Source organism: Drosophila obscura, unplaced genomic scaffold (assembly GCF_018151105.1).
Source record: "Drosophila obscura isolate BZ-5 IFL unplaced genomic scaffold, ASM1815110v1 contig_73, whole genome shotgun sequence".
NCBI lineage: Eukaryota > Metazoa > Arthropoda > Insecta > Diptera > Drosophilidae > Drosophila > Drosophila obscura.
Window position 1 is genome coordinate 9158327 of NW_024542865.1, and position 20465 is coordinate 9178791.

General features: G+C 39.9%; 1 protein-coding gene across 1 annotated transcript in view; it reads right to left on the reverse strand.

The window, feature by feature from the left end:
• The window catches only part of LOC111068738 (homeotic protein female sterile), a 114826-nt gene that overhangs the window by 83670 nt on the left and 10691 nt on the right, over nucleotides 1-20465 (reverse strand). The gene's annotated exons all lie outside the window — the stretch shown is intronic.

Genomic DNA, 20465 nt, shown 5'->3' on the forward strand with positions numbered 1-20465 from the left:
AAAAGAAAAAGGCAATTCTTAACTCAATCCAACAATTTGCCAAATGCAAAAATCTTTAAAAATAATTATACACAAAGGATGGGGGGAATTCAGAAGGGGAGCGGAATGCCAGAACGGAGGATTGGCATGGAACACAAGGGAGAGAGGAGCAGAATTGTGACAGAGTCTGAAGGAAAATTCTATTCAGAAATATAAACAAACACTTTGGAAAGGGGCTGCGGCAAATGGAAATGGGTATGGGAAAAGTCTGCTCATTTTCTGGATTCTCAGAAGAATCGGTAATACTTATAGTATTTCCAGAAATTTTAGACATATTACAGGGTGTATCATCAAATTATTTCTCATGATAACCTTTTAATCAATTTCATGTATCGGAAGTGATTGTTTTTCTCCTAGTAAATTAAAAATTTATAAGCATCAATCATATCGATAACAATTATTGATAATCAAGGATCAAATCAGTTTACTGTCTTTATGGATTTTTTTCATTTGCTTCCTCATTTTTTCCCCCATTGGTTTTTAACTTTGTTTTCTGTTTTTGGAAAAAAAAAAATGTTATCAAAATATAATCGTTTTTTATATAAATGCTCTTGCAATTATGAAACGCACTCTACACTTCAACATTTTGTCCGTCTTCGCTTTTTGTTGCTGAATGCGTAGCAAGAAAAACATTTTAACATGTTTCCATTTTTGGCTTAATTAGCTTAAAAGCTCTACAAATTCCATTGCAAAGTTTTTGCTCCGCCCTTCCCTCCCAGCATTTTCCCTTTCTGTGCATTTTCCCTGCATTTAGCTACCCCCTCATTGCCACAACAAAAAGACAAACACAACTTTCAACAATTGTTGCGTTTTTCTGTTGAATTTTTATTGTTAAAAAGTCACACAAAAACTTCAATTAAATAATTTATTTTATGAAATTAATTATGTATGGATGGAAGAACCAAAAACACACAGAGAGTACCCTTAAGGATAATTCAATTTGGGAGGAAAATGAGAACTGCAGGAAAATGAAATTACAAATTGGAATATTCTTGGGATTTACTTAGACGAGGGAAAATGAGAAATGAAAAGTGAAAAAAATATAGCTAACAAAACTGGAAGAGAAACAGGTAAAAGTCCAAGCAAGTCGAGTTTAACAGAAGAGGAAAAACACGCCAAACGAAAAAGATTTGATAAATTTCATAACTTAACATAATGTTTTGCTATAACTCGAAGCTTATTTTTAATAATCGATATTTATATTGGTAACGATAACTCTTAATTAATACCGATAATACGGTTATCTCGATAAATCTATAATTTCGATGACATCATAATTATTTCTGTTCTAATTGTCTGAATTTGGACTCATTTATCAAAGACGAAAGAAAGACTCGTCTCTAATTAAATAAAACACAAATTCTGTGTGATTAATACTCTCCCCCCTGATCCATCAACCAGTCAGGGGCCGCTGCCACACCTGCCGCACTTGCCACTTGCCACAAGGCATATTCCATCATGGAAACCAAAAGTCGAAAAGTGAAAAAAATTAAGTCAACTTCCGCACACCGAAAATTGATGAGGTGCGGCACTTGATGCGACGCAACGCCCCATATAGACAGCACCCCGACCGGCAGCCATCCATGGGTGTCGCAGCACTCCTCTGACGGTCTCTCTCTCTCTCTCCTTCTTTCGTTTACCATTCCTTCCTCTGTTCCTCAGCCAAGACACCTTTCACCTTACATTCATTTTCACCAAGAGAATATTTAAACTGAGGGAAAAGTAACCCCAAAAGAAACTCAGCGTTGAGATGCCCTGGAAATTGTTCTTAAATGAAACAATTATAAAATATATATAAAATAGAAAGAATTAATGATAAACATATATTTAGTAGAAAGTATTTTCACACGTTTTCTTTTGGATTTTTTGCGAGATTCTAGTTTCTAAATTGTTTTTTCCTAGATTTTCCATCAGCTTAATATTCTCCTGCTGCTACCCTCTGATCAGCGTTGATAATTAATTAGCACCTGGCCGCTTCGTTACGTTTTTTTTTTTTGAGTGGAGGCAGCTAGAAAAACCAGAAGGAGGAGGAAGAGGAGTAGCAAGAGGCCAAGAAATAGAAGCACAGACACAGGAGGAGAAGAAGCGAAAGAGCGAAGCAGAGGGAGAAGGAGAAGGCAGCCAAAAGTGACACCCCACACAATCCACAAGAGATATTGTAGGTCGTGTAGGCGAGATGCCGCGATGTTGCTGCTGCCTTAATGATCCACATGGCTTCTGCCCCTTCTACGTTCGCCCCCTCCCCTGTCTCGTGTTCCCGCCTTCCCCTCATGACTCTTGATGTCACCCTCATTTTTGTGGGCCGCAAGTGTCATCCCAAAATTAATTGCTAAACAAATGTCTAATCTTTGCCATTTAAAAAGCGCATAAATCAAGCGCAAATCAAACACTACACAAGAAAACAGAGATGCAAAGACGCACAGATACATATAGAGACACAGATACAAATACAGTGCACAGAAACAGATACAGATACAAAGAGACAGCAACCAACTTCAGAGGCACAAACACATGACAGTTTGCTTCTTTTTTTCTTGTCTTGTTTCGATGTCTTTTCCAGTATTTTATTTTTGGGTGAATGGCAAGTGACTCAATTGGGGGCAAGTGGCAAATGGAAATTAAAATGAAACACAACAGAGAGAGAGAAACTACACGAGAAAAAAAGGGATGGGCAGACGCAGAGGCAGAGTGAAAAGGGACCATAGCAAGACAAATTTAAAGTAAAAGAGAAATCAAAATGGCATCTATTTATCTTTCATTTCATCTTCATCTGCTATCTTTCAATCTATCTATTTATATTCTATCTTTCAATCGAACTTTATCTTTTATCTTTTCATCTTTCTCTGTTTCTAATTAAATATATTAATGTAACAACAAATTAAACTATTTATTAAAATTGATTTTATTAATTTTACTATGCATTAATAATGAATACAAAGTTCTTTGTCTTTAAAAATTTAATCTAAATATAAATTGGAAAATTCAACCAATATTCTTAAATATATTTATTATTGACTAAATCGGATAAAAAAACAACAGCTATCATTTTATCTCTATGTCTCTCAATCTTTTTATATTTTTCTATCCACAATAGATAAGGCCGTGCCGAGCCCTGACCTAGATCAATAGCTAATAACCGCGCTCTGCTATTGAAATCACAATATTATTACATATATTATATTCTAAGGTTGCTCGCGCCTGCGGGCGCGGAGGAAATGAGATGCGTTGTCGTGGGTGGGGGGGGGGGGGGACAACAAATAATTTCCACTGGCTATCCCCCGTATGGCCCTTTACCCCCCCCGGGGGCGGGCGGGCACTACCTACCGCCCCACCAGCGCTCATCGAGACGGACAGACGGGCCGAGCCGCATAACGACTCGGCTATGAGCTGATCAATGAAAGCTACACCTAAGTACGGGTAAAAAAAAACCAAAGATCGAACACTCCGAAATGTATAGAGCATCCCAAGAATAAAATCAAAGCACAAAGCACCTAAAATAAGTGCCGAAAAAATAAGAGCATTAAATGCTTTTAAATTCCCTTGTTAATGTTTTTGTGCTTTATTTTTTAAACAAATTTAAATATTTAGATCGTTTAAATATATATCTTTATAGATGCGAGTGTGCGTGCGTATGTGTGTGTGTGTGTGTATGTGTTAGACCTCAAATAAAAAGTTTCAAAATGAAATCTCTGTGCGTTGTCCGGCGCTCTGCCATTAAACAGAAGTCCTTGTGATGGTGGTGGCGGTGGGGCTGTTGCACTGGGGAAAACTCATTTCCTATGCTACTTCTGGCACAGTGCCTGTCCCTATGTACAGTCCCTTCTTCTGCTCTAGGTTTCCTCCCTCTATGTGGGTCTACTCCTCTGTGGTCCCACTAGTCCCACTGTTGGGTACTCTCTGGACGGCAGGCCTTTCGCTTGGACTCTCGTTTTGGTGTTCTTTTGGCGTGTGGGAGGACTATCATACATTTATGATTTAGTTTCTGCCTCTTCCTCTCTCTTACTCACTCTTTTCTCCCCGCAAATCTCCCTCTTGTGACCCCTCTTCACATACTCTTTCTCCCTTTATCAAGAAGTCTGTTTCTCTCTTCGTTTCGGTTGCATTTTTATTGCCAACTTTTTTGCACACTCAACACACCCCCCAACGCCCCACAAAAACACCAGACCCCTCCCAGCAACCTACTGGCCTCTCTAGTGAAACTTCCTTTTGCTTTACTTTTCTCTCTTTTATTTTTTACTTCTCTTTAACGCTCTCCACTTTTTTTTTTTTGAGTAGAAAATGTAAATTTTGATGTCACTGGGAAATTCTGCCGCTTTCTATAGGGTGGTGGGGCACACTGTCCAGCAGTTTCCTTTTTATTTTTCTGTTTTTTTTTGTTGCTCCCCGAATGCACTTTCTCTTCTACAATTTCATGCTTGACTCTCGAGTGGTGTGACCCTTCTTTCTCTATTACTCCTTCTGCCACTCCTCCTGCTGCCTCCCCTCGCGCCTTCTTTGAGTCTTCCTTCTTCTTTTGGCATCTCATCATCGTTGACTTGTTCGACACTTTTTCGTCCATCTTTTACTCTTATTATGGAGACGGGTATAACTGAATCCACTATCAACATATTCCTCAATTGATTACCGTCACAAATGTTCCCGTATGATCCCTTATATTCCCTAATAAAAGAGCAGCTATGACAATATCTGTATATTCCTCTTTATCCATAATTTTTTGATATTAAATTTAAAATTTTATTTTTCATTAATTTTTTACTTTTATTTCTATTTTTTAACTTTAAATCTTTCCTTTATTTATTATTTTTTCTTTGATTTTTTAAATTTAAATTTCTTTATTTATTTGTCTTTTTTATTAATTTTTTCGTAACTTAATTGGCTTTTCGTATTTTTTTTCTTTGATATTTTCTTTTTATTTATTTATCTTCATCTAAATCCTTGAATTGTTTCAAAACTGCAGCTTCCCATAATAACACAAGTATAATTCATCCCAACAATAATAAAATTAGTAGGCCTTATACAAAATCTCAATGGAACTTCAAGTGTGTCTCAAATTGCGACTTAAAGTGCTCCCTCTTTCTTATGCGCTTTTTTGTTAGCTTATTTTTACTGCTTCCTTTTTCTTGCATGTTTCTGTTTTTTCTCCACTCCTTCTTCTAAATTTTTCCATATTTCTTTTGGTTTTATTTTTTTGTAGTTTTTTCTCAAAAAAGTCTATTGCAAAATATGTATTTATTTGGACAATTTTTTATTGGATTTCTGAAGAAGTTTCTGCTTTTCTTCTGCTGTTGCTGCTGTTGCTGCTTCTTCATTTTCCAGGTTGCAAGGTTGCTTCTTGTTTATTTGGTTAACCCCTGCTGTAGCACCTCTGCCTCCCACCGTGCCACCGTGCAGTGCTTCAGTGCTTGCCTCCTGTGTAAATTTGCATGCAGTTGGGTCACAAATTTTAACACTTTTTTGTGTGCTGTACATTTTATGCAGTTCTTTCCTCTCTTCATACACGCGAATTTACAGTAAGTTTCGCAACTTTAGACCTCAGAACAACCTTCCATCTTTCCATCGTTTAGTTTTTCTTCACAATAATATTCGAATATATTTTTATATTGAAAATCTCTCTCTGATAATTTCGAAACGTTCTGTAAGTTCAGTAAATAAATCTGTTGCCACTTTCCACATCCACATCGAATGACCCATCGAATGGGTGGCATGGGCAGCGCGGCAAAGTGTTGGGCCACAATTAAACTTTACGACTCTGCAATTTTCATGGAATTTTTTCTTGACGCTTCTTCGACACCGCCATCGTCGTCTACTTCTTTCGTTTCGTTTCGTTTCGTTTGGTCAGGCAAAAGTTTTGTAAAATTTAAAGCGTTTGTTCGGCGGATATAGTATATATTTTTTTTTATAATCCAAGAACTTGCGGGAGTTTTTTTTTTTATTCTGGAACCTTGGGAAACTGGAGAAGTAATCAACAGCAAAAAACGCAGTGCAGAGCGGTTCCACGGCAACACACAGAGACCCCACAAAAGAGAGAGATAGAGATAGAAAGAGAGAGCCCGCCTGTCTCCCAGAGGACGGTGGGGTTCGGTTTGGTTCTTAACTCTTCGACTGAGGAACGTAGAGGAATGTTGAAAATAAGAAAAAGTCCCTTAACAATGGAATAGACATAAAGAATAGAGCTTGTTTGGGTTTTCCCATACATATGAAAATCTTTAGAATTCTTTTCATTTGAATGGATTGGATTGAATGGATCTTTGTATAGTTCAAAAGATATTTTAAATAAATAATGTCAGCATAAAAGACTGGTAGATCGGCTATGAATCGGCTATGAATCGGCTATGAATCGGTTATTAATCGGTTATAAAAACGCTATGCAAAGCTCCACAATTTCTATCTGCAATAAATCATAGTTCTGAACAATGTGCGCATAAGATTTTTAGAGCTTCATTCGATGAATTAATTTTCCAAGAAGAAATGGGAGTATAAAGCTTTTTAAATGCAGCCTTAGAATCCGCCGTCTGCCCACATCCGCCTCTTGTGGCGCGTACTCTGCTCATGCCATCACCATCACGGGTGAGTAATCCGAAATGATTGAATCATTTGGCAACATCCGTTTCATGCTTCAATTCTCACTCCTTCTGTTACTCCTTCTGCCACTCCTTCTGCTACTCCTTTTTTACTCGGCTTTCTTTGACAATTTCCCCCTTCTGCTTTGTTTTCTTCTTCTCTTTAGGAGACCAAAACTTCCTTTGGGGTCTTTGGCTTTCTGACATTAGTTTTCCCCTCCACTACTTCCACCGAAGCTTAATTAGCCCCCCCCCAAAAAAACCCCTGACAAGGGAATCAGCCTGTAAGCTAAGTTTTGCCATGAAATTCGCGAAGGTGAAGGGAGTCCTTGTTCTCAGGGTTCTACCTCCTTTTCATTGATATTTGATTACAGGGGACACAATGGGACTCGTTTTTTTTTTCTAACAAAAGTACCTCATTCTTCCCTTCTCTTTCTCTCTTTTCTCGCTTCCTATTTCCCTTTCTTTTCGGTCTTCCTTTCTTTCTTTTCGTTTCTTGCGTTATTCTTTTAGCGGCTGCTTGACATTTGATTTTTTTTTTTGTTTTCTTGTGCCCCGCGGGAGGCGGTGCACGCGGTTCCTGCCTCAAATTTCAATCGAGGCATCGAGCCACTTAAGCGGTCGAGCGGTCGAGCGTGTGCGGTGAGGGGCGGTAGAGCGGTTACTGTCATTCGATATTTTTTGCCTAAAACGTGGTTTCAGGTAGTCGCCCGAAGTATCATCCCAACCCAATCCCTCGTCAGAGGAGGCAAGAAAAACAACAGCCACATGGAAAAATTAGATGTACAAATTTGTTAATCAAACATTGGCCCAACCATGCCCCAAGGATGCACGAAAGAGGCTCAAAATGATTGAGCAGTAGATAAAGATACTTATTTTGGATAGAATGTGAGAAGAAGATACATCTTTTGGCAGAATAGAGTGAAAAGAAACATACTTTCTCTCTCTCCAGAGAGAGAGTGTGTTTTTTCTTGTCTCTCGAGCCTCCGCCCAAAGGCGGAAATGAAATGTTGAGTGCTCCTGACGCGCAAAAAAAATCAACACTGAACGCTTGAACCTTTGGTCTGCATCTGCCAGTCACTGTATCTTTGTATCTGCATCTCTTTATAAGGCGTGCATCTCCCCTAGTTGCTCCCTTTAATGCTTAATCCCCATCCTTGATATTCGGTCTTCTTCTTTTTATTATATACTATAAATATTGTTGTTGCTATATTTTTGTTGCTGTTGTTTTATATTTTTGCGGGTGCAACACACTTTCGAGTACTCGAGAATTGAGTCAGTGCCATGCCACAGAAGGCGGCGAGGCAGTGGCAGTGGCAGTGGCACAGGCACCATGGCATGGAGTTTCCTTCTGCTGGCCGTTGTTCCCCTTTCTCTCTCGCTGGTTTTTGTTTTGTTTTTTTCTGTGTTATTTGTTTTGTAGGGTAGCTCCGTGTCGGGCAATAACCCCTTTTTTTCGGCTGTGAGGGGGAAACCAGCGCAAAAAATGTAGCACCAACACCCGCTCGCCACGGTGCCTGCTATATACTCCTCTTTCCCTGGTGCAGAACCAGGGGAGGGAGGTGCAACAGAAAGTCATGCTGCAAAGAGGGTGATGAGACAATTTTGTTGTGTCGCTGATCGAATGCTCTTTTGCGAATGCTCTGAAACGGTTAAGATACGGCTATGAAGATCTGAATCGATAAATAACCGATTATAAATCGGGTTCTAGTCAGCTATAAAAAGCTTTTGTTTTGTGAATATTCAATATTTCATAAATCGGTTAATGAATTGGTCTTGAAACGATAATAAATATTTCGTGAATCGGTATTGAATCGAGTTTGAATCGCTTCAAAAGTGGCAAATAGAAAAGGTTAGAAGTAATAAAATTCTGATACATTTTGCATATTCATCTTGAGAATGAATCGGTTATGAACCGTAAAAAAGTGAACTCTGGAACACCCCCAACCAAGTGGAACTCTCATCCATGCCATCCTGAAACGGTGCAACCGTCAAAAGTAACGCCGCCGAAAACTGCTCCCCAGCCACCGGTTGCAAAAGTCATAAAGCTGGACCCCCCTCCCTCGGATTCGCCCCGCCCCATGTGCGCTTAAAAGAGGGCCAACAACCGCAGTGGGGCTTTTTCCCCTAATTTTTCCAAACTACTTCTTTCTCATCTTTTTGTCGTAACTCTCATCCGAACTCTACGAAACTCTCTGGTACACTCCGAACTCTCGGAACTCTCGGAACTCTCGCTGTTTTCGTTGCCATTTCAACTCGTACTTTTTCCGCCTTTTCCCCCCTCACACTGATGGATTCCCCTTCATTTTCTCTCACAGTACTCCCCCTCATTTTTTTGGTAGTTTTTTCCGCTCAGTTTTGAGCCGGCCTGGCTTTGATTGAGAGGCGAGGAGTGCAGCACACCCGCCGCACAGCACAGCAGCGCGTCACAAAAGGCGCTCCCGTGCCTGGGAAATGGGGGAAAACTGTGACTCGCAGTGTGACTGGCGGCTCAAGTCATTAGGCCATGCCCCCAGCTCCTGCCTGCTGCCTCCTTCTGGCAGTCAATGCTGGGACTGAGGCTGGGGCTGGGGCTGGGGCTGCTGGCTTTGCCTTTTGTTTGACAATTTCTGCGCGAGGGTACTGGGTCCTTCGAGCTGCGGCCTTAAGCCAAAAGTCATTGTATCTTAGCCTGACCGAAAAAAAACACGAAAACAAAAAACAAGAATGTGGCATGCAGAAAGTGGCAACAGTGAAAGGGGAGATGAGGCCTAGGGGGGCAAGTGTATAAACGTTTTTCAAGCTTATGTATAGTTTCGGGGGAAGAATTTTGTTATAAGCATTTGAAAAATATTTAAATTTAATTTATTTGCATTCCTCAAGCGTTGAAATGTTCTGTCAGGGAATACATTATTAGTGCTACATATATGAAGCAGTGATAAGCCGGCTATGAACCGGTTATACGTTATTTACATAATTTTTGATCAAAAGTTTCTTTCGAATAATTCTTAAGCCGCCTGTACTCGTTTACGTTGTGGCTGAATCATCTGCTGCCAATTAATGAATGATTCACTTCATTCGTTTTTTGTTCTGTTTTGTGTTTCTCTTTTTTTTTGGAGGATTATATTTTTTGTTTGCGCCACAGAAGAACAAATCTGTGGGATCCAATTAGTGATCCAACTATCTGGGGTTGCCCAGGGTTGCACCGTGTCACATACACACACACACGACAATCGTAAAGTGCTCTCCCCTTTTCCCCGCCCCTTGAAGATTCTCCCCTATCACCATTTGTGCTCTGCAGCCCCTCTCCAGCGTTGTCGTCGCTGCACTTAATTTTCATAATTAAAAAAGTTTACCTTCGTAAAATCTCATATGCGTGTGCCCCATGCAACACCCCCCTGCAACCCACCCTCTCACTGCCTTTCCTCACCCTACATACCCCCCAGAGTTCACCCTTTCTGGCTGATACGCACATTGGATATCCCCCTTTTGGGTGGGGGAGGACGAAAACGTTTTTGTAATTAATTTATGCAAATAATCAGAGACGCCGCCGCCGCCGCTTAGGGCTCCCTGAATGTTGATAAGGTGGGATGGGTGGGGCGGGGGAGCGGGGAAGGTGGCCAATTGCAGTTGCTCCCCTGCCAGCTCTCCCCTCAAAGCATATTAAAATGAATGACCCTCGCCATACGATATAAAGTAGTACTCCTTTCCCTTCTCCTTTTTTTCTTGCTATTTTCCAGATATTTTTACATTTCCAGGAAGTGGGGGGGAGGGTATGGAGTATGGGTGCCACTTTCTAGCACACTCTGCAGCATATGGATTAAGTAGACAAGTTGGCAAAACATATCGTCATGACACGCCCCCACGTAGCCTTCTACTTTTTCCTACACATGTACATACATATGTATGCATAGAGCGAGAAAAATTAAGGAAACTGTGGAAACTATACAGTTTTCGCAACCAATATTTTGAAATTTCTTAGTCCTTCTTTAATTAATTATTTTGGACATTGTTCTTTACTCCTTGAACAAATTATTTACATTTTCTCCCCCCTTTTACCTTTAGCCGCGCGACCTATTTCTTATAATAGAACATTAAAAAACGAAGAAAAAATTACTTAGCCGATTCATTACCAAGTTAAAACCATTTCATCATCGCTTCGTAACCGATACAGTTACTTTAAATTGGTTATATTACATAAGTTAACTTTACTTAACTTTCTTCTTGATTTGATTTTTTGGCTTTTTTTTACACATTTTATAAAAAAAAAAAGGAGTAACCGGTTATAAAACGACTTTAAACTGCTATAAATCGGTTGTTCACCGGTTATGAAACGGTTTTGAATTCAAACGCTAAAAATTATTCATTTCATAATTAAAATTAATAAAAAGAAATGTATTGGAAAATGTATTAAAAATGAATGCTCTGCACTCATGGGTGTATATTATACTCATGCGAATAAATGTGATTTATGTCCTCAACCACACCATATTCCACGAATGTCAATTCTATTCCATAAATTTCCAAGACCGTTCCAGACCAAAAAATCCTCTGCATGAAATACGATCCTTGCGGACAGTTCCACGAAAATTAATTTCGTTTAAAAAATAACATTTGTTAGAGCAAATGAATGGCAGGGAGGTAGGATTACCCCGTTTATTTTGTGGCCATTTACCTGCATGGATTTTTAACTGTTTTTTTCCACACTCCTCAGCGCTCTTTCTGGCACTACCTCGCCCTCTCCCACTTCTCTTTCTACATCGCGCCATTAAAAATTGTTAGCCCCGAAGTTCGTTTCGTTTCGGCCCAAAAACACCTGAGCAAAAAAAAGCACTTAAAATTCCACAATCCTCTCTCTACCTCCTGCTTAACCCTCTAATGACCGTTGGACGTCTCTAAATGCGCCGTCAAACGCTTAACGCATGCGCAACAAAAGGCTCCAACCGCGCCCCCTACTCCCCAGCTCCCTTTTTTCGCCGGGAATCGCGGAATCGGATCGCTGAACAAAAATTGCTTTTCTCAAGTCTCTCGACAATCATTCGTCGGGTGTCGGACTGCTGACTACTCTGTAAGATGTAAAGATTGATGGACTTTACATGCGATACACATTCAATTATTAAACTAATTTTCTAAATATTTTTTTTTATAATACCAATTAAACAATAATTATATAAAAACATATTAATGAATTTTTAAAATATGACAAAAATATATTGTTTTAGAAATAATACTAGAGAAATAACTTTTCAATTCCTTAAATAGAAAATTTACAAAATAAATATGAAAACGAGATGGAACGTGTGAGTGGCTTTTTTGGACGCGACTCTACTTTTATACCCGTACTCAGTCAGTATGTAAATTTGTGAGCTTATGATTTAGGTAATATTTTAAAATATTTAACATTTTACATTTGTTTGTTACATCTGTTCTCTGAGTCTCTGATATCTAGGCGACAAACAAGACGGACGGACAGACAGACGGACAGACAGACACGGCTATATCGACTCGGTTATTGATGCTGATCAAGAATATATACAACTTTATGGGGTCGGTTGGTTTCTTTTCTGTGTTACACACATCCACTTTTCCCACAAATCTAATATATCCCTTAACTCTTTTTGAGTAAGGGCATAATACGATTTTTTCTGATTACAATTTATTTCAAATTAATTCATAATTTGTATTATAAAAAAATTATAGTCCTTCAGATCCCTGCTCTTAAGGAACTTTAATGGCCTGTAGGGGTACTGCGTAGGGTATGCATAGCCACTATGAGTGTTCCAAGAGCTCTTTTACTCTGCATTTCTTAATATTTTTCATAAAAATCCCCTATATGCAACTTATACCTTGCACAGGGTATCACACTCTTCGTTGCCTCTGAAATGTGTGTGTTTCTGGAGGCTAATTAACTGTTAAATGAGTGTTGCGGTCTGTAAGTGGGTGCGGGATATGGATATGGGTGTGGGTGTGGCATATGTACATGTGTGTGTGAACGTATGACTGTGTGGGTGTGGTTGTGGGTGTTTATGTGAGTATGGCGAATGTTGTGCGAGTGCCCCGAATGAGTGTTAGTCACTCGACCAGATATTACAAAATATGTTGTTAAAATCTAATTAGATTTTTGAGTGCTGAAGGGGGGAGCCTCTACTTTTCTCTCTCTTCCTACTCTTCCTACTCCTTCTTCATTTTCTTCTTGTACCTTTTTTCTGCCAAAATTAAGGAAAAAACTATTTTAAAAATCGCGGATTTTTGCAGAGTTTTGCAAGCGGTTTTGCCAGGCCCAAAAGTTTTTAGTTTTTTTCCAGCGTTTTTTGTCGCACCAATTTTCTGCTTTAGGTATACTTTCTACTTCTCTTTCTTGACCGTTTTCCTACTTTTATCCTTCTATCATTATTCCTTACGCGCGTTTCACCTGCGTTTTCTACGCGTCTTGTATGCGTCTTTAACCGCCCCAAAATGATGCTTTTTATTTTCTTCTATTTTTTTTATTTCTTTCTGTTTTTCTCTCCCATAAAAACCGGAAATTTTTCATCATTAGGTGGGAAATTTGATTTTCACTTCGTTTTCATTATTTTTCAAGAATATCTGTTCTTTTTTCGACTTATTTTTGTTTATTTTTTGATAGAGGGTTTTTCCTGTTTCCCTGACCTTTTCTCTGAGGCAGTTTCCCTTAGCGGAAATCCCTGCCTTCTGCAAGGAGTCTGCCACAGAAGGAGCAATAAAAGGCGGATGGTGGGGGGGAGGGTTCTATTAAATGTTGAATTTACATGAAAATTATATTAAAACTCGTGAATTTTTGTGTGAATATTTTCATGCAATCAGATGTAAATATCAAGTTCTCGCCAAATATAGGGTATCAAATGCTTCTAGCTGGCAGATAGAGCTTCCTTTTTGTCGCTGTCCAGTCGCAGAAGGAACTCGCGCATTCACCTTTGAACCTGCCCCAAAAAAAATAACATTTTTCCACCAAAATAAGGATAGAAAGTGTAGAAAATATGTTCCAGGAGGAGCCAAACAGTAGGATATGGTAGGGAAAAAGGGGGAGTAAGGGTTGAGGGTTAAATCTAAAAGCAGACGAAGAAAAATGATAAAGCAACAGACCAGGAACAGTCGTCGTCTCCCCCGATAAAAATTTCGTTTTGGGCACCAAAAAGAAAAACAGACGAAAAATCGCCAACGGAAAACAGGAAGCAATGGTAGAGAGGTTTTGCACAGTGTTTTTTGTGTGTGTGTGTGTTGTGGAGGGGTGGGGGGGACAAATGATAAATGAATTTGTGATAAATGAAGCAAAAATGTGGCCAAAAACGTTGCACAAAATACTTTTTACAGAGTTTCTTTTTGGGGTGGGTGAACAGAAAAAGTGGGTGCCCTAAGGAGAATCCAAGGAGGGGACAACGGCGTGCCAACTAGGAGCCAAAGTGTGGCCAAAGGAGGGAAACTCTGTGGCAGAGAGGGATTCTTCGTGCAGTCAGGGTTTAGAAGGTGAAATCTATATCGAATTATGAATGGGGTGGCAGCAACTGGCAATGTGCGGGAAAGTGCGGGGCCACAATGCCGCTTATCGTATCATTCGTTTGGACAATGGAGAAGACTCGGAGGCGGGGGAAAATCCCTTTCATTAACATTGCCTTTTTGGGGGAGGGGGAGGGGTCATTGGACTACGGGGTATCTAAGGGGTCCCATCATTTTCCCATTCGATTTGTAAACAAAAAACTTCGCTTCCTCTCCTCTGAGTTTTCTTTCTCATGGGTTTTTCCGCACAATTCACACAAGTGAGTGCGAATGGTCGCATGAGTGGGTGAATGAGTGTTCGAATGGGTGTATAAATGAGTGCGAATGTTACCCAATAAGAGCGTGAATGATTGCCAAGTAGCAGTGTGAGTGAGCATTGAGTGCAACTGTGAAACAGAATTAATCAATTTTGAATTGTTTTTTTTTGCAGCCGTTCTTCCAGTCCCTGGAATCCAACAACTCTGATTTCGTTTTCGTCTCAAAGATCGATTCCTCTTTTCAAACTCCCTTCCCGCTGCACCCCCTGCCTCACGCCCCATGATTTCCTCACACTCATATAATCATCCATCAGCAATCCATCGATTGTTTTGTCCAGGCCATGGCTAGATGTTTTATGGTGGGGCTATCGCGGAGGCCGTCGGTCGTCTGCTCGTATAAATGATGATGCTGCTCATTTCTGGTTCGAATATTCAAATTCCTCTCTCCCCTCCCTCTCTCTCTCTCTGTCTCTCTTTATATTCTCCACCTTATCGATACGATACGATACGGATACAGATGGTGTGTGGGCCGTCGCCGCTGTTTTGTTGTTGAAATGCCGCCGCAGCCGCCTCAGTCGCTGATAAATGAGTTTTTTTTATTCTGGCTTTTGGACGTGGGAAAATAATGCATTGATTTACATGTGGCACCCATGGATACACTCACTGACCAGACACGAATAGAATACTCGCACTCACTCACACACACACACTCATAGAACTCATGGGTGCGGGGGAGACAACCGTCTAGACATTCGTCTTTGGGGATTCTCAGATTCTCATGGATCAAGTGGCGCGCAGAACTTTTCCAAAGAAATTTGCAAATAAAAATAAATATTTATGCCCATGGAGAAGCGAAAAATGATTCTGTTTTGATTGGGGACTTAAAGGTAAATCAAATGAATAAAGGCGTTTGAACATTGCGTGGAAAATGGTGTAGATTTATGTTTAAGACAGGAAAAAGGTGTACAATTCACGGAAAATAAGGGGAAAAGCGATGCAAATTAAGAAGAAAATAAATAGAGTATATTTAATAATGGAAATAGTAAGCCAAATCAGGAAAGAAAATTAGGAAATATGTTGCCAAACTCCAAAGAAGAAAAGGAGAAAAATCTGGGTGCAAAAAGAGCTGTCAAATCCACAGCTTCTACTGGTATGGAAAATATATTTGTATATATACATATGTACATATATACATATATTCATGGGTGTATTTTTTTCATACTTTCCATAAATTGGGCATAAATTGGTTGAATTGGTTGAAACACTGAATCGTTCTTTGAATCTTTATTTTTCTATTGCCAATCTTTCGATTCTTTTTGTTTTTATGCCACATTTAATTTATGGCTCAAACATTTAATTGCCAAAAATGTGCCACTCCCCATCAGCCCCATACTCGTGCCACCCCACGCAGATATATTTATACCATATATTCACGAATATACTATGAGTATTCATTTCAAATAATGACCACAAAAACTGTCATTAGACACGGCGCATAAACAGCGACAAACACAAACACAACAATAAAAGAGGGCGAGAAAAAGGGGGGAGGCGAAAATGCTGTGGAAAGAGAAGAGAGTGGGAGGGAAGGGAGAGATGGAGTAGAAGAATTAAAGTGTATGGCAAACAGAGCGCATCCGATGATGATGATGGCATTGGAATGGAATGGAATGGAATAATAATAATACTCCAACTCGTATGTACATACATACATGTGTATGTAGTATGTATGTATTTATTAAATGTACATATACAGTTGTGTTCAATGAAATAGTAGTGCCGCACCTCACACCAAAATCTTTGAGTAGTTCTAGTCAATGAACAGTGATACCTACGGAAAGCCTGGAATGTAGGATTGGAACCGAGACCCGTACATTTGCATCCATCTCTGCATGACAGATACCATGATATCTCGTCAATGAAATAGTAGTGTGGGTTAAAAATAAAAATGAAAAAACAAAGCAAATTAACTAAATAAGTCACCACGAACCAATTGGTGATTGAATAATTTGATGAAAGAAAGTTTTGGACTGGTACTGATTTGAAGCGTAAAGAACATGCTCGGTCAGAAGAGGATACTAAGAGAGACTAAAAATAGGCAGGAGGATATTGGAATTGAAAATTAAGTTGTAGGCACCCACAGAAACCCAATAACTAAAAGAAGTAGACTGGAAACGATTTGAGAAAAAATATAGAGGATGGCGGCGATGGTCGAAGGCAAGACCCTCAAAATAAAAAAAAAACCTCGCAGTGTGTGCGGTTCCGGTTGATACACATTGATGCAAGAGTCCAGAAAGCCCCGTGGGTTAAGGGGCACCCAGTTGGAAAACGCATGTGGAGGCCGGTCACAGTGACAAAAACACTGATGATAGTAAAGTTGAAAGGTAGATACAAAAGAATATGTGCCACAGAAACAATTACCACTTAAAATCATGAAAAATAGCATGGGCATGGAAGGCTGAGCCTTAGGGCCTCAAAAGCTAGTACCTAGCCTGGCGTTGGATAGTAGGGAGCGACTGGAGAGGAACTAGAAACATTAAACAAAAAGTAAAACATGTAAAAGATCACAGATAATGACTAAAATACCCGAAAACGCTAGGAATTATTTTTACGAAAGACGTTTTCCAAGGCCAACTGGATATAAACCACGAACAGTGGAACCAATACATTGTAACCAAACCGTGCCAACCTAGTAGCAAGTGGTTCATGGCTCATCCTAGAAGCGGGCAATTAAGACCCATATCCGGCCAAGTTCGCAAATGAAAACCAAATTGATAAAAACGTTGAATGAAGAACATGCGATATATGTTTATTGGTGTTGAAAACAAGCCTGGGCCGAAAAGTGAAGTACGGCGCCCCCCAGCCCGTAACACGCATTGGCAAACCAAAAGGTGAAGTAGTGAGGCCACTATTTCATTGAACACAATTGTACATATATTTGTATTCACTCGGTTCTTTAGATTTTTTTTGGGTATAAAATCCTCCTACTCCTACCGCTTTCTCCTCTTCTATTCCTATTGCTACTCTTATTTCTAGTCCTCCCACTCCTGTACTGCTGCTACTTGAGGAGCTTCTCGCAGTAGTTTTACGAGTGGAAGACACACACATATTCATAAATGGGATATTCATTGGAATGGGCATCTCACACTCATACTCATACTCCTCCTCCTCCTCCTTCCTTCTTTCTGCTTGTTCTTGTTCCTCTGTGTTTGTTCATAATTTGTTTTGAGAACCAATGCAGAAGGAGGAGGGGAAGAAGTGCCTGAAAGGAGCCAAAGGTAGATACATACATACATATGTAAAAGGTGTCTATTATGCATTTACCCATTGATTTAATTGATTTTTAACCAAAAAAGGAACGTGGAAAACATTAATTAGACTCGGGATTACCTCGTAATAAAATTTATTTGTTGGATTAACTGTTTAAATGATGGGGAACAATTATTTTAATAGATTTAATTTTAATTTAATGATTTTAGTTCATTTTAATTTAATTTAATCATTTTAATAGATTTTGTTTAAAAAAAAAAACAAAAATGAATTAAATTATTTAATAATTTTCTCTATTTCCCTTGGACTAAAGGGTATCCAACAGCAACGGAAAAAATTAAAATCACGAAAGTGTTAAAAAAAATCGAGCGAAAAAAAAAACAACGACGAAGAACCTCAAAGAAAGAGGGATAGGGACACACACGGGGAATGGATATGGAGCCGATCCTCTCTTTTCCTCCTTCTGTATCGCGTTGAAACAGGTTTCTTCAGGCGAAAGAACTGTGAAAGAATTCTCTTCCTTAGTTTTTCGAGTCGCGTTTTTTCTGCTGCTGCTGCTGCTTAAAGAAGAACCTGCGTGTGTGCCACACACACACACACAAACCCATATACACATTCCTTCCTCTTCTCGCTTCTCTATCTCTCTCTCTCTCTCTCTCTCTCTCTTTCTCTCTCTCCGCCCTTTCTGTCACTGTTTAAAGTGGCAAAGAAACCTGTTCTGGTTCTGGGTTCTTCTCCAATAATAAAAAACTAATTTTTGTTACTAGTTTTTGTAGGCACAAAAGAAAAGACAAACCCAACAGCAACAACACAAGCAAAATCAAAAAAAAATTATCGGCATCGCGTTGAAACGGTAGAAGGGAAGGGGGTGGTAGCGAGAAAAGAAAGACTCAAAAAAAGCAACAACAACTCCATACTCCAAAAACCATGGCGACAAAATACAACAACAACAGTAAACAGCAAGAAAAAAAAAAAATAGTGAGAATTTTTGCTCTAGAGCGGGAGGGGGGGGCGGGTGGCTAGAGGTGCTTCGGCAGAGAAAGAGTTGTGCGCGAAAGAGGGGCGGGGAGAGTTGCGTAGCTGCGTCGTCGTTGGTGCAGGAAGGGGGGGAGTAGGTAGAGGTAACAAACCAACAAAAAAAAAAGGTTTCAAAGAACAACAATAAACGAGGCGGTGGAAAAAAAACAAACTCCGTGTGTGGCTAATCAGAATCAAATTGATTTAAATTTCAATGGTTCTTCGATGCCATCGATGGATGAGTGGAGCGGTGCGAGTGGTGGGTAGGGGAAGGGAGGAGAATATGCGTGCTAGAGCTTGCCATAGGTAACACGTTAGAGGGAGAAGGGGTAATGGTAGGTGACTGTCTGAGCAAGTGGAATGGGAGGGGGAATGGTATGGAAATGAAGGAGGAAAGGAGGACAGGGAAGGTGTGTGCAAGTGAACAGAGTGAGAGAGAGAGCGAGAGAGGGAGGGGGCAATTCCGTGTGACTGTGTGTGCAGGTGAAGAGTGAATGATGGATGGGGGGAGGTGCAAGGAATAGGTGACTCTTATAGAGATAGAGTTGGAGTTGGGGGGAGAGAGATGACTGTTTGCTGCAAGAGTGAGGGGAGGGAGCATCAGAAGAGCTGACTGTTTGCTGCAGTAGTGTGTGGATGAGAGAGGGGGTTTCGGTGGAGGGGCAGGTACCCCGTGCATGCGTTAAGCAGATCGTGGCCGAGGGTCGAGGGTCGGTGACGGTGGTATCTATCTCCCTTTACCATTCTTTGGGCGCCTGTTCGGGCACATTCTTCGGGCAATCTTCGGGGACACGACACTCTTCGTGCACTGTTCGGGGGGACAGTTTCGTCCACCGATTACAACCGCTGCTAGAGCTGGAGAGAGACAGCACAAATTGCACAAATTAAATGTGTCTTTGCCATAAAATTATATTCCAGGTTCCAGCACATTCCATTTTTAATGCATTTCTTTTTTTAAATAATATTTTTAATAATTATTTTTTTATAAAATTTTTTTAATAATATTTAAAATTTCTGAAAATTGGTTTAAATTGGTGGAAAATATGCATCAATATTTTTTACGCTTTATCCATTTTTCCAACCAAAAATCATTGAAATATATTCCATTCTGATGATAATTTTCCAACATTTTTCCTACTTTCCCGCAAAAGGGGTTTCCTTTAACAAGCGGAAAAACAAACATCTCGTTTTCCACAGGTAAATGATAATTGAAGAAAACGCAATGTCAGGAGGGGCAAGTGGTAAATACGCGGAAAATGTAAACAACAAAAATATTGATAGTATCCGAAAGCAACAAAAAGAAGACGTAGCAATGTTTTCCAAACACACAAGTTTTTCCAGCTGGAAAATTGCATGAAACCTTGCAGACAACTAAACGATAACCAGAGAAAAACCTTCCAAAAACGGCAGAAAACTAAAGGAAAACCTTCTAAAAACTGTAAGAAAACACCGCCCCCAACCTACTTTAGGAATACTGAGGGGAGAAACCCTCGAAAAACTGAAGTAAAACATCCCACAGAAAACTGATGGAAAACCCCACACCGAAAACCCAAAGAACAATAGAAAATAGTGGAGAGAGAAAGTATCTTAGAGATACAAAAGCGAAACAAAAGCAGCGGTGAGGCAGGAGGGAAAGAAGGGGAAGAGGGGGCAAGGATAAAACAGGAGAAGGATAGGCTTCGGATGTATCTGTATCTGTGGTGGCAGGGGGGCATGGGTGACAGGGGTTGCAAAAGTATCTAAAAGTCGAAAGCGTAAACTTTGGCGCTCACTTTTGACAGCAGCAGCAGCGGCGTCTGCCCTTAAGATACAGATACTTTTTACAGAGGGA